Source organism: Chiloscyllium plagiosum, chromosome 36 (assembly GCF_004010195.1).
Source record: "Chiloscyllium plagiosum isolate BGI_BamShark_2017 chromosome 36, ASM401019v2, whole genome shotgun sequence".
Classification (NCBI taxonomy): Eukaryota; Metazoa; Chordata; class Chondrichthyes; order Orectolobiformes; family Hemiscylliidae; genus Chiloscyllium; species Chiloscyllium plagiosum.
The window spans coordinates 22,971,846-22,986,422 of record NC_057745.1 but is presented as its reverse complement, the minus strand read 5'-3'; the positions used below and the strand labels follow the sequence as shown (position 1 = coordinate 22,986,422).

Sequence of the window (14,577 nt, the reverse complement as noted above, 5' to 3'; positions counted from 1 at the left end):
ATATGTGTTCTGTGTCCCTCCCCCTAACAACAAACTGGGTGAGGGATTGGAGCTCACTGGGGCTTGGAACTATGAGCTGGAGCCTGTATAAACACTGTCCAAGATGACAACCTTGGCTCATTCACAACCCCATCTGCAGCAGTAGGGGAATCCATTATTTTTATAATCCCAAGGGAGAGAAAGGTCCCTAGCATCATTACTTCTAGGGAAATGTAACTGACTTCACAGCACACCCTAATTTGCTCACCGTAATTATAGGTCATGCACTCCTTTGTAATTTATAAAACCTTTGTTCTTATCAATAATGAATGGCCATTGCCAAATCATACAACTATAATATTTTTATATTATGAAAATGTTAATGTGCTGCAGCTGAGGCTTATCAGCGGTCAGGCGCTCTATTAAGTAGTCACCAGTTAGTTCACGCAAATTGGTTATGTTAATGTCCTGCAACTAGAATGTAATACTTGGACAGGATGAGGTTTTGGCAATTAATTTTTTTCAGTCACCAGACAGACAGGCAAATTTATTTTCCCCCACTCTGGGAATAGGCTAAGAGGAGGTGAGGTGGAAAAAGCACTTCAGAGAGATATGTGACCTAATTGAATGCTCTAAATAAAGCAGAAACAATGGGAAGGATTGCATCCTCATTCATTCAGCTGACAATGTTTTGCAACTTAAACCTGTTTTATTAATTATGTTTGACATTTCCTTAATTAGTTTCATTTACATCAAATCAGCCCCTACCAGACTATTGCACCATACATCATTTCTCAGAATCTGCATACCTACAGAAAGCCAACTCGATTTAATTATACATAAAAAGTGTCTGGCTTATTCTCCGTGAGATGTTGTAGGAGAGGAATGGGTTGTAGCCTGAGTGCCATTATTTCTCCCCATTTATCTTTTTTGCATGTCAAAAAAAAGATCAGGCCAAAAGGGCCTGGCATCTTATGCCCATCTCTAGGGTTGTGTCATAAAGCATTAACACAAAGGATGTGCTGGAAATGACAAGCATGGAGATTTTAATGTTAGAGTTTATTAACTGTCACAGACTGCCGTTATGCTCTTTCAACACATGCCGCACCTGAGATAAGCAGACACCACTAAATTAGGCTGATAGATAGATGGGCCTGACAGGCGTAAGCAGCTGGTGTTGAACAACTTAATCACCCAGCGTTTTTATAAGAGTTTGAATATCTATTGATCCAGTTAAAATTAAAAACGGATTGAGAAGGAGTCATGGCCTTAAAATAAGTTGAAGAGCTCTCTTATTTTTCAAAAAGTGTCAATTAAAAAGTGATTATTTTGCCAAAGTTGTTCATTTAGGGCTTTTGTACAAATAGAATCAGATGTTAATATAATAAGTTGGTTTTCTGTTCATCACTGTGTTAAATCAACTACCTTATTTGTCGTAGTAAAACATACATTTAGTGTACAGATGTATCATGGTTATGTAAAACCATGAAAACTTCACAAAAACAGCAAAATAATTGAGCAAATAAAATGAGCTAAGTAGGGTTGTGCTGTGCTGAATCACATGACTGTGCATTTAATTAAGTTTTCCCTTACTGTCCCTTTTCGTGGTGCAAAACAAATAGGTTCAACTCTGGAAATACCTCCATAAGCTTTGTACCTTGTGCTCCTTAAAAGCTCCTCAAAATGCATCTTTTTGAACAAGCTTTCAGTCATTCCTAACAATTTGTTCTCTCTCGTTTGACATTGATTTCCATTTGGCTAACTGTGAAGTCGGTCCAGATGTAGATTATGGTTAAAGGTGCCGTTTGTTACAAGTTGTTGTTACCAAAGATTAAGAGGTGCTGATATTAACAGATCCAAAGCAAATACTTATCCAAACAGTGCTATATTCTCAAGCAATGGAGATCGTTCAAGCATAGAATTTGCACTTTTAATCGTTTGTATTTCTCACTACATCTTGTTTAAAATATGTTTACATACTTAATAACTATAGAGTCACTTTTAACTTCACACCACCTGTATTGTTTGTAACCAACATTTTGCATCAATCTTGACAATAACAGTAGGAGCATATGGCACACAGATAAGGGAAGATGGCAGCTATTCAGGTAGAGCGACAGTGTAAACAAGGATGTTCAGATCCAATGTATTTTCATTTGCAATCTAAGAATAGAAAACTGAAAACAGCCAGGTTGGTGTTAAATATGTATGTGAATGTTGGTACCAGTGTCCTGAGGTTGTGAAGGGATGAGTAAGTCAGTTCTCTCACTCTGGATTCGGAGCCAATGTCAGTATGCACAGATATTTACCCAGTGAGCATAGGATCAGGTCCAGCAGTGTGGTTCCAAAGGTCAAAATGCCATTAGGAGATGCACTGACGAAACTTGCACATGAAGTATAATCAGATGGGCAGAACTGGGGGCATGTAGAGTCTGTGGAAATATACCCCAATACCTTCAAGAGGAGGAGAAATGGGCAAGGAAGAAAAATAAAAATTAGTCATGGGTGACCAGCCCAAACTTAGGTTATTTTTGTGATAATAAGTGGGAATTGTGATACATCATAACAATGTTGTTGGTAATAGAAAGTACACTATTGCAAATTATTGTTTCACAAACTTTAAACTTAAAAAGCCTTCACTTTAAACAAAAGCACCTAATTTGTTGGGCTGCCAAGGTGGAACTACACTAAGGACATTACTATTGTGTCTCAGTACCCTGCAGCCTGACCCTGTTTCTATAGCAGCATGCTGCACAGCAGCAGATGCAGTGGATTCAGAATCACATCCCTCTTACTCAGAAACTGCACGCAGAGATCTACAGACAGCACACTGAGGTTCACACAATTCTTAAAGTATATTTTTTTTAAATGAAAATGGCATTCAATCCCCTTTCATCTTAGCATAACGTAAATCAATCTCTTTTTAGGGGGCAGAGGGGATTTCCTTATAGCAATCCAAGCAGGGGATTATGGCGGTCTCTCCTTACAACTGCTTACAAAAATGTTAAGCTACAACCAGCATAGAACAAACGAAAAAAGAATTAGCTGATGTGAAAAATTCTTGCCCAGTTCTGTAATGGATTTAAAGCAGCCATTTTATTTAGAAGAAGCATCCTTTAATTTCATTTTGTTATAACATTACTATGTAAGGGGAGTATTTTAATGTGCTCATCTCTCAAGCAGTGAGTCCATAGAGCCATCACCTGTTTCAGGCCTAGTTTTCATCAAAGGGAATAAAAACAAAGAATAAAGAATCAGTGGTCCATTACCAGTAATAATACTTTTCAATTAATCAGTAAGTAGGTACAAGCTGGAAAAAAAACATATTCAAATGACTTGCTGCTTCCAAAAGTACAGATTTTTTTTTGTGGATGACATGTTAAGACGTAAATGAGAAAGAAAACTTACATAACCAACTGCAGCTGTGATATTCGCATCACTTCATTGTTCATTCATGCTCATCAGGTTCCACAACAGATTATTGAAAAGTACAATAGTTAAAGTATGTTCATAGATACAATTACATTTACAAGTGTCAGGTGATATAAAAGAATTTAAGATTGTATTAATCCAGTTGTGGATGAACTAATGTCATTTTTGAGAATAACAACATAGCATTACATGTGAGCCAAGTAAAAGGTACCAGCCAAAATTAAATATGGCTTATTAACAATTCAGCCACCATTTCAATGTTGATCAGGTCTGGTATAGACAGCGGAAAGGTGGTAGAGGAGGGTTGATGGCACAGGTGTCATTGATGATGAGCTGGCTCAGGACTGATGGACTCTCTTTAAAATATCTTTCTATTTCTTTTTTTATTCTTAAAATTATTTAATTCGCTCCAGATTGTGACGACAGTAGAAAAGTGTTTCATTATATTTTACTGATTTTCTCACTGTAAAGTACACATGACAATAAAATCATTCATCAGTCATTCAAGAAGCATGATTGTGAATTTATAACGTTAATAGGGTGCAGAGCAACTCCAGTTTTTTTTTTGTTATCATTTAGTTCTACAGCTTTGTAGTTCTTCTAAAAGAATGATTGACACCCTCAAACAGTCATGATTTCTTTGCAACAAGACATTGCTGCCCTGAAGCCTTCAGTATTTTCAGCCTGTTACTATAATGTACATAATTGAATACTATACATACTTAAGACCAGTTTATGTGGTGCAATCATAATTTTGGTCGTTCTTCATGCATATTTCAGGGAAAAAAAGGTAGTTTTAAATCTTAAAGAACACAGGGAGCACTGATTTATTGTCAAAGCTCCCATTCTAACACTTCCCACATGACACAAATGCTGCATTTTCATTTTCCCAGACACAACACTTCGAAAATGATTTTAACACAGCTTTTGGGTGATTTTCCCTTCACAATAGAAAGCACAGACACCATTAAGTTGAACCTCAGAGCAATTCACACATTGTAACTTTGTTGTAAGCATGTTTAAACTGTAGCCATTAAAAGCCATTAACACATTACTATTGCTGTTGGCCTAAAAAAACTGATCTACTCATCTTGCTGAAATCAGAAACTGTGAATTTGGTACTAATCTTCTACCCCATTTAGAGCAGTAAGTGGAAGCTAAATTAACCTATAATTCATCTGCTGTTTTCCACTATAAATGGTGCTGTTTCATTTGATCCAACCTTTCAAAAGAAATGACGAGCACAAATACATATCCTAGACTTTTCGACTTAGAACAATGAAGCCAACAGTAGGTGATAAGGCCACCATCAGCCTGACTAAAACAAGACTTATGAGCTGTCTTAATGCCATTAATGTGGTGCAACATCAAAGTATAATACTTCAGATGCTGAAATTCGGAGATAAAAATCAGACATTCTGGGAATAAATATCAGCTGGTCAGGCAGCACTGTGGAGGGGAAGATGGTTTGGTGGTCATCTTACAATTCTCAGGCATTTTACAAGTGAGGAGGGAAAGTATTTGGAAGATTTTAAAACATACACACTTTAAAATTGAGAGTAAATTGATCATTGTAAATACATCAGTGATTTTACCTTCATTTAACAAGGTAGTTCAAATTCTAAAACAGAAATAGAGAGAAAAACACAACGGGTCTGACTGCATCTGTGGAGAGAAATCAGAGTTAATGTTTTGGGTCCAATGAGGAAGGGTCACTCGACCTGAAACGTTAACTCTGATTTCTCTTCACAGATGCTGCCAGACCTGCTGAAATTTTCCAGCAATTTCTGTTTTTGTTTCTGATTTTCAGCATCTGCAGTTCTTCTGGTCTTTATTTACATAGTTCAAATGTTTGCCCATAACTTGATTGCAAATACATGATCAGTGGTATGAGATTGGATTGGATTCCTAGAGTCTACCTCGTGCTTCAGGTGGACAATAATAATTTATAGAATCCCTACAGTGTGAAAGCAGGCCATTTGGCCAATCAAGTCCACACTAACCTTTCCACCCCCTACCCTATAACCCTGCATTTCCCATGGCTAACCCACATAGCTTGCATATCCCTTGACTATATGGGCAATTTAGCATGTCCAATCCATCTAAGCTGCACATCTTTGGACAGTGGAAAGAAACCAGAGCACCCAGAGGAAACTTATGCAGACACGAGCAGAATGTGCAAATGCCATACAGATAGTCGCCAGAGGTTGGAATCAAACCCAGGTCCCTGGCGCTGTGAGGCAGCAGTGCTAACCACTGAACCATTGTCAAGATTAGAGTAGTACTGGAAAAGCACAGCAGGTCAGGCAGCATCCGAGGAATAGGAAAATCAATGTTTCGGATAAAAGTCCTTCATCAGGACTGAGCCATTGTGCCATCTCATCATCATTGTTACCATCATTGTTGAAAGATTTTCTACTTCTAGCAATAATTACAATGTAAATGCTCACCTAGTGATTTCTTCCTGATTGATGGGCATTTTATGTGGCTCCTTGGTAATAGAAAGAAGAAATAAATTTATCACAAATTACAATGAGTGAATACAATATTTGAATTTTTAATTACAGTCTTGTGATCAATCTCTGATTCTGAATGGTGCACAGAGGGGTAACTATATCTATTTATAGTATTGAAAATTCACACCTATGCATTTCCTGTGCTGCCCTTCCATCACACTTTTGTGACAACATTTTCCATTTTCCATTCCAATGCCCTTGGTTATAAAGGAAACTGTCTACGTAAACTTGTCATGGTGCAATTATTTCAGTTTGGTGGACCATCTCATTTTTGCATCTTTAGTTCCTTGCTATATAACTTTAAAAAAAAAATAACTGCTTCATTCACAGACTGTGGGCCAACATTTATTGCCCACCCCTAATCGCCCTTGAGAAGCTGATGGTGAGCTGCCATCTTGAACTGCTGCACTCCACATGCTGCAGGTAGACCCACAATGCCATCAGAGAGGATGTTCCAGGAACAGAGACATATTTCCAAGTTAGAATAGTGAGTAGTTGGGAGGGGAACTTGGTGGGGGAGGTGTTCCTGTGAATCAGCTGCTGTTGTCACTTTCTAGAAGATAGCGGTTGTGGGTTTGGAAGGTACTTCTAAAGAGCCTTGATGAATTTCTTGAGTGCTTCTCGTAGATGGTATGCACTGCTCAGTGATGGAGGGAGTGGCTACTCATTGACTGAGAACTTCCAAACCGACTCAGGAACATAAAACACAGCACAGTACAGAGTCGGAACAGGCCCTTTAGCCCACCGTGTCTGTGTCAATCGTGATGCCATTCTTAAATAATCTCATCTACTTACACATGATCCATATCCCCCTATTCCCTGCCTAGTCATCTGTCTGCCTCTTAAAATACTGCTTCCCAAATTCTGTCTTTCAGACGAGGCATTAAACCAAGGTCATGTCTGCCACTTGGCTGGACATAAAATTTCCTTTGGATCCATTTCAAAGCAGAACAATTGCCTGTGTGTAGTTTCCTGGCTATCGCTCCCAGTGAATCCATACCTGCGGCTGTACCACTTGCAGAAGTTATGACAGAAAGTTGATGGGTGACAAATGATAGAAAGATTGATGTACCCAAGTTGAATTACAGTGTGGGAGAGTTGGACATGGTCTACTTACTCATTTTGACGTATCTTGGTCCAGTGAAGAAATATTTCTGGACAGTGAGAGATAGATTTAGACTCAATGGGTGACCAGGATATCTTTTGTATCTTACTAAGTTCTATGTAATCCACAACACAATGCTGACCTGCTTTCAAGACAGTCGAACCTTGGATGGTCTCATCCATTTGGTCCACTTGGATCTTCACATGCCAGAGCAGCTAAATTACTACTTTGGTGAGGCGAGGAAACATTTGGGCTACCTTTAGCTGCCACTTCCTGCCTATTGAAGCAGTTTATTGAGGTGTGGTCATTGTCATTTGTAATTCATCTTGGGTACATCAATCAACATTGGATCTTATTGCATAAAGTTAAAAATCTGTGTTGGACAAAGAGGAAATACTTTAAAAGAAAAGCACAAAAACAGACTAAAAATACAAAACGGTTTGCCGACAGTTCACAACGAGTGTTGCAGCCATAGTGATTGGACAGCATGAGACATGGTAGCAATAGGGGGAAACCAAGGGCAATAAAAGCACTTTATGGTGAGTTTATAGCACTAGGAATGTGGCAATGCAGAATTAAGACAACAAGGGTAACAATTTAATAGCTAAAGCAATCGAGGTCTCACAGAAGATCGTTAGAAGATTTTTGAGGCCATGGTAAGAATGTAAAACCTGTAACACAGTCCTGATGGGAAGATTTTATTCATGCTGCAGACACAATACTTTAATTGAAAAGTTGTAAGGAGGAATGGACATTGTTTATTACACCATGAAAGGTGGGAAATGATCAATTTTGCCTGCAAAAAGTGAGGAACTTTGATTTTGACTGCAAAGGTTTGTGGAAACACCCAGGAAGCTGTACAATTATATAGCATTACTATTTAATGGAACTAAAGCTTGAAAGATGGAAAAGAATACAGTTTTTCTCACATTGCAGAGTTTAAAGCAGAGTCAAAAAATGAAATGGCAGTACAATTTTCTGACATAAAATTCTTCAAGGCAAGGGGATTATAACAGTTTTGAGATTAAAAAAAACTTTAAATTAAAAACAATGTGACATGACAGAAAAAATATTGCTACCTGCAAGAATCAGTACGAGGGATGGGCTAAATAGAACATAGAATTGGACATCTTGGAGAAAGCAATTCTTACAATTTAAAAGTTGCTTCAAACCTAAAAGCTAAAATCACAAGATAACATGCAATTTTGCTATTATACTCAGTACTACAGAAATTGACATTGTAGGTTGAACAAAACAAAATCGGAAGATTCCATTGAGTTCCCTACAATCATGGCAGACCTCAAATAGAGGCAAGAATCTGTTGAGATTACCTAAATTGACATAAGATAATTTTTTTCACACTGTCAACAGGAAAAATGTTACACACGTTGCAGGACTGCCGGAAATGTTTTCCATTTCTATCATCACTGCAGAAAATTCTGAAGACAAAATTCAGAAAAGGTTGCTCCAAGAAACAAATACTGAGAACAAGAATGAGATGTACAGTCCGCTTGAACTCAATGACGAATCTGAACTGAAGCTGTACAGACAGCAAACCAGCCTGCTGAACAATTTGATACATCAGATTTGTCTTTAGTGCTGGATGATGAGCTGACACCAGTTCAAGAGAAAACATTTCAATCCTTTGTCCTTCAGAGAATGATTGTCAGTATCATCACTGATGATGTGAAGATATCTAGCCCCCAAGAAGACAGTCACAGAGCTCAACTGGAGATGTGCAAACCAATCAACATGTTGAGGTAAAGAGCTTAACCCAGATGTATCAGCAGATTGAAGGTAAAGATTTGCTTCACAAACTGTGGATGTGTTGCTTCCAACTCCATGGAAACCAGACCAACATCCAATGATTCAAGGACACAGTGAAAAAGAAATTATCTTAAAATCCAGGATTCCACAAGAAACAGAATATTTGTTTCAATAGAGCAGCTAGATTCCATAATGGACATTCTTGAGATTAAAAGTTCCATAAATAATATTATGGGCAACTACATGATTCGACATGGAAGAGATTGTCTAGAAAAGGAATTCAGGAGATTAAAGGTTTCCCAGAGAAGGTAAGAAATACCTTCGGTTTTGGATGGATTGACATTTTCTGAAGAACATTCAATAGATCAAAGATCCTCAAGCAGAGAAATCTTTTACACAAGAATCAGATTCAAATCAACCTTTAAAATAAAGCAACTGGTCTTCCAAGTTCAAAGGGAATGTATTCTGAAAGAATTGTGAAACCTCCAGACCACTGAGCTTGTGAATTCAGAGACTAGTGGGAGATGGAATATTAGTGAGTGTAAGTGTAGCATTATACCTGAATGTATATGATTTAATGATGGAAAAAAAAGGCTTGGGAAAAGATATTGCTAAAATAATAGTTCTGAAAGGATTAATGTTGAAGCTGTGTTAAGATCCATCCAATTTAATAATGTCACGCTGTCTTTGGGAAGTGAACAATGGTCTAGCACAAGGTTACAATGGAGATGATGCGTTGTCTCTATCTCCCATAGGCTTTGTAATTATGTCTAACCATTCAATGTAGCTTGTTTATTGCACAACAGCAATACATACTGCATCATTATCAAGACAAGTGTGTTTTTGTATTAAGATGGCAAAGTAGTTTATCCTCTACCACTGCTACCCTTTGACTGAGCATTGAAAGGAGCATTTGGAGTCATGGTGCAATGGTACAGTCTCTGCCTCTGGGCCAGAAGGCCTGGGTTCATGCTTGGACAAGTTGATTAAAATATTAAGACTCATTGAGGGGTTTATCTTGGTTACTGTTCATTTATATAAAAAAAATACAGAAAGGAGGATTGATGACAACACTTAACACAAGCTCCCAGTTGTTACTAATGCAACATTTGACATGTACTAGGTATATTCATGTTGAAGAATGGAGATAGATAATGACCCTGTGATGAGCTTCATAGTTCCACAGTTAACTTAATACTAAAGCTGATCATGCAGGATCCTGCCTGAAATGTCAACTCTCATGGTGTTTGACCTGCTTTGCTTTTTCCAGCTCCACACCTTATTGACTCTGACTTTCCAGCATCTGCAGTTTACTATCTCCAATTTAATATTAATGCTGACTAACAAGTAATACATTAGGTAAATACAGCATCAAACAATGCACATCATGGATGCACCTAAACATCTGGGAGTGGTTCTAGGTATGACTATAAGAAAGATGTATTGGTCAGTCTGCTTCTCCCCTATTTCATCAGTTACCTGCTTCTGTCAATCCCATTACTGCAAAATATGAACGTCCCTGTCTAACAGGATCCTATGAAGCCTCCCTCCTGCTTGTAACAGACCTCAGGTACATCTACATAGTGATGTTCAAATCTAGCTGCCCAGTGGTGTAGAAAGCTGGAACATTTGTCTCCAGTACTATCAGGACTCGGAACACACCCAGTGCTCCAAAAATACTGGATCCTAGGGAAACCAAAAGGAACCCTCAGTGAATCAAACTGTATAGTCCCCATCCACAACCCTCCCACCACTACAGACTGACTATAGAATATTCTATTGATTACAGCACTACAAAAGCAGAAGGCATTTTTCAAATGCCTCCACATCCGAGGATCCTTCTTTTATCATGGTGGGGGGTACGCATATGTGTTTTATCTCATCGAACTTGGTCATATTTGTGCTATCATATCTTCTAATGTAACGTATTCCGTTCAGTTTCCCTATTTATCCCCCTTGTGCTTCACTTTCTGGAGACATGTGCAGACAGAGATTTTGGGCTCTTTGATGGAGGCAGTGAGGTGACGGGACAGAGGGAAGAGCCATTTGCAGTTGGGACATTTTGAGAACTGAGCAGCGGGCCCGCGAGAGGGACGGAGGCCTGATCAAGGGTGACCTGTTGGGCTTCCCACTCCCTTAGGTCCTCCCTCCAGCTTCAAAAGGAGGCTGGAGAGGAAGTGGTTATTAGGTGAATGATATTTGGCTGTCTCAAATGATGCACTGGGTGGACATGTAAACTTGGGACAGGTCAGGGAAGATGGGAAGACAGTAGGTAGGTTACCAACTCTGCAAACCCCTCAGTGTAAAATTCTGCCCATTATCATCCTTTTACCTACCATGGATTTTTCTTCCGCTTTTAGGAGGCAGAATTTTACACTGAGGAGTTTGTAGAGTTGCAGAGACAAGGGGCATGATAACTAATTGCTATTTTGCAAACTAATGTCTTTTTATCCTTTGCTGCATTCATTAAAGGGTTTTGTTTGGGAGTGCAGATATTTCTTTATGTATATTTGCCCACAATTGGCACTAATGGTTAAGAAACAAAAGGTACAACTTAGATCGACCCTCAGCTTCCAGAATCCAAAAGTGAGGCACTCGATGACAGTGTTTTAATGTGTACATTTCATTTATTAAACTAGAAATTAGATTAGATTATATTTCTTACAGTATGGAAACAGACCCTTCGGCCCAATAAGTCCACACCGAACCTTCGAAGAGTAATCCACCCAGACCCATTTCCTGCCCCCTCCAACCCCGACTAATGCACCTAACATGATGGGCAATTTAGCTTGGCCCATTCACCTGACCTGCACACCTTTGAATTGTGGGAGGAAACTGGAGCACCCGGAATTAGTCAGATACTCACTCAAGTGATGATAATCTGATGTCCAGTCAGCATTAGGATTTGAACCTAAACCTTCCAGCCAACACTACCACAGGGCTTTCAGAGCAGCGCTGTACTCCTTTGTCAGTACGAATCTAATAAGTTCTGTTAACTCTGTGCTTTTCAAAGGTTTGGTTGGTCATGATCTGTAAGTTGATGAAGCAGCAATTGTTTGTTGTCAGTTATTTACAATGGAATTTTAATTAGAAACCCAAACCAATTTCCCATGACAATTTTTTTAACACACACTTCCAGTAGCTCTTCATCCTTAATGAAGGGAAAAAGCAATGAGGAAATAGAAGCCATCTTTCAGTTCTTCTGGCAGTTAATTGAATGTCTTCCTAAAGTATAAATCTGGACTTGTCCTAAAGATTTATCCTCCAAGACATTTTATTGTGTCATTCCCCTCACTAAAAAAATCACTGGAGGGCCAACACTTGTTGATTGTTGTTCGCAAATTGCAAATTCTACTTACAAGTGACGAAGGCTGTTCAGGAAAATGGAAATGTTACTTGTTCTACTGACACTGGGATTGAGAAACATTGCTGTAAAAGCAGCTTTGCTGTGCATTAAATTCATGCCATATTTAATCTAAGAGTTCCAGAAGCAAAATGTAAACCATTGAAAAATCTGGACGTCCCACATGCTCAGTGTACAAAGTTAAAAATCACACAACACCAGGTTATAGTCCAACAGGTCTAATTGGAAGCACACTAGCTTTCGGAGCGACGCTCCTTCATCAGGTGGTAGTGGAGGAGCGTCGCTCCGAAAGCTAGTGTGCTTCCAATTAGACCTGTTGGACTATAACCTGGTGTTGTGTGATTTTTAACTTTGTACACCCCAGTCCAACACTGGCATCTCCAAATCATGCTCAGAGTGGTTAACGTGCCCTAACATTATTTCAACATTGCAACATCACACCCAATAATGCAGGAATATTCTTCTTAAAGTAGCTAGACTTTAGAAGTATAAGTACTTATATAAGGGGCATATAGTATTGTGATTCACCGAAAACAATAAACATCAACAGACTAATATTTTTACCATTACTTTGTTTATGACAGGTTAGACATTGCTGCACTGTAATATACTGTTTTGGTGCAAGAAATTGCAAAAGAAATTTAAACAAAATAACAAACAAAATCTTTCACACTTATTTTGCTTTTTTTTGTGTATTCTCTTTCTTACCCCTGCAATCTTCATAAGGCTGCCCTTTTAACACAAGCAGTTCTTGACCCTTTTAATGTCATTTCTCAACTGCTTGTGGACTGTGGGAGGAATAAAACAGAACACTTCAGTTGGCCTTTCCATAGCGATTCAAAATTCAAAGGAGTTTCCACTGGGTTTTCTGTGTATCAGAAATAATGTACATTGTAAGCTTCATTCACTTTAATTGAGACCTCATCCAGTTGTCAAAGGAGAGGCAACAGAGCCAGTCTTGGCCCTTCAAATTTTCAGAGGGAGAGAGCTATTTTTAGATGATCTTGACATCAAAAGTGCTTTAAGCAGTAGCCTGACCGAAGCAAAGGCGACAACTTAACTTGGTCCCTAATTTCCATCTTGTTAATACTTTACAGAACACTCTCAGTGGAATAGTGAGGAATGCATTTTGAAGCTTTTCTCTCCTTCTCTTATCTGTGTTGGTAGTGTTCCCCAATACACAATGTGAATACTACACAGGAATGAATACAAAAGCAGCCTCTGCTGATTCACTGATTAGATTCAGCAGGTTATCTGTGTCAGCTTGTAGCTCAGATGAAGGCTCCCCATTGGCTCGAAAGGACAGCTCATTTCTTGTATCACAGTATAAACCTGCTCATAACCAGCTTGAATAAATATGGATTTTAAACAATTCCAGACCCGATTGGAATCACAGTAATTCTTTCATTTTTAAGCACATAATGTATGACTCATTCTCATAAAAATTTATACCTCCATTCTCTACTTTAATTTATGACCAACCTTGAGGCTGATGTTATATGAACATTAATAAAATGCCTGTAGATCAAAAGCATCACATTCTTTGCATTCTCTGATATTATTATTTCAAAATGGTCCAAACCATGTTATGTTTTGCTTAATGTACGCTCTTGTCAGCCGTCCATCTCACAACAATTACAATTGAATAACAAATTAGAAAATCACATATTATCTTAATCATTCTAATAATTTAGATTTACTTTATTAAATTTAATTAATTTTTAATGACCAGTCTGCACCATGTCACTTAATATGCTATAAGTTTGGTACTTTGTTCATATTTCAGTTTATTCTGATCATTAATAAAAAGTAATGCTATGTTTTTATTGTCATTGCTCTCGATCATTCAACTCACGTTTTATTTAATTTCTGTCAAATACAGATACAGTGACTAATTCTTGTGATTTAAATTTTAATATTACCAAAGAAAATATTAAAACATTTATAAGATCCAATCTTATAGCAGCACTGTTCATGTTTGCATTTAGTTTTTTACATGTGGAAGCTTTTTTTTTTGCTCTGCACCATAAGTTACATTGTCCAAGCTGTAGACCAGAACACATTCTATTCATTGGGTTCCCTGTCCACTGCTTTTGATGGTCACCATTAGCCAAAAGGTTTTAACAGCACCAACAGCCACAATATTTGTAGCCATTTTCTCAAAAGTAATCTAATGTTTTAACTTACAGTTATCAAAGTTCAATCTTTTTTCCGTGGATTTGAAATAATTATTTCCCACCAGCCCATTCCTTGATCCTTCTCAATGTCATTCCTGCCACTACCTCATTTCCCCTTTCCTAAATCGGTACCATTTTGCATCCTCTTTTACATTCGCTTGTTTTCTTTTACTCTCCTTTTTGGGTTAATTTATGTGGCAATGCAATGCCAGCCTGGAGCACTGCTACATCAGATGT

General features: G+C 38.1%; 1 long non-coding RNA gene across 1 annotated transcript; it reads right to left on the bottom strand.

Annotated features, from left to right (window-relative positions):
• Positions 1-2,082: 2,082 nt before the first annotated feature.
• On the bottom strand, positions 2,083-13,059 carry LOC122540831. Its single transcript, XR_006309431.1, has 3 exons — positions 12,872-13,059; positions 5,862-5,902; positions 2,083-2,411 (listed from the first exon to the last, which is right to left on the bottom strand). It is a non-coding gene; the product is annotated as an uncharacterized LOC122540831 (long non-coding RNA).
• Between the last annotated feature and the right edge of the window lie 1,518 nt (positions 13,060-14,577).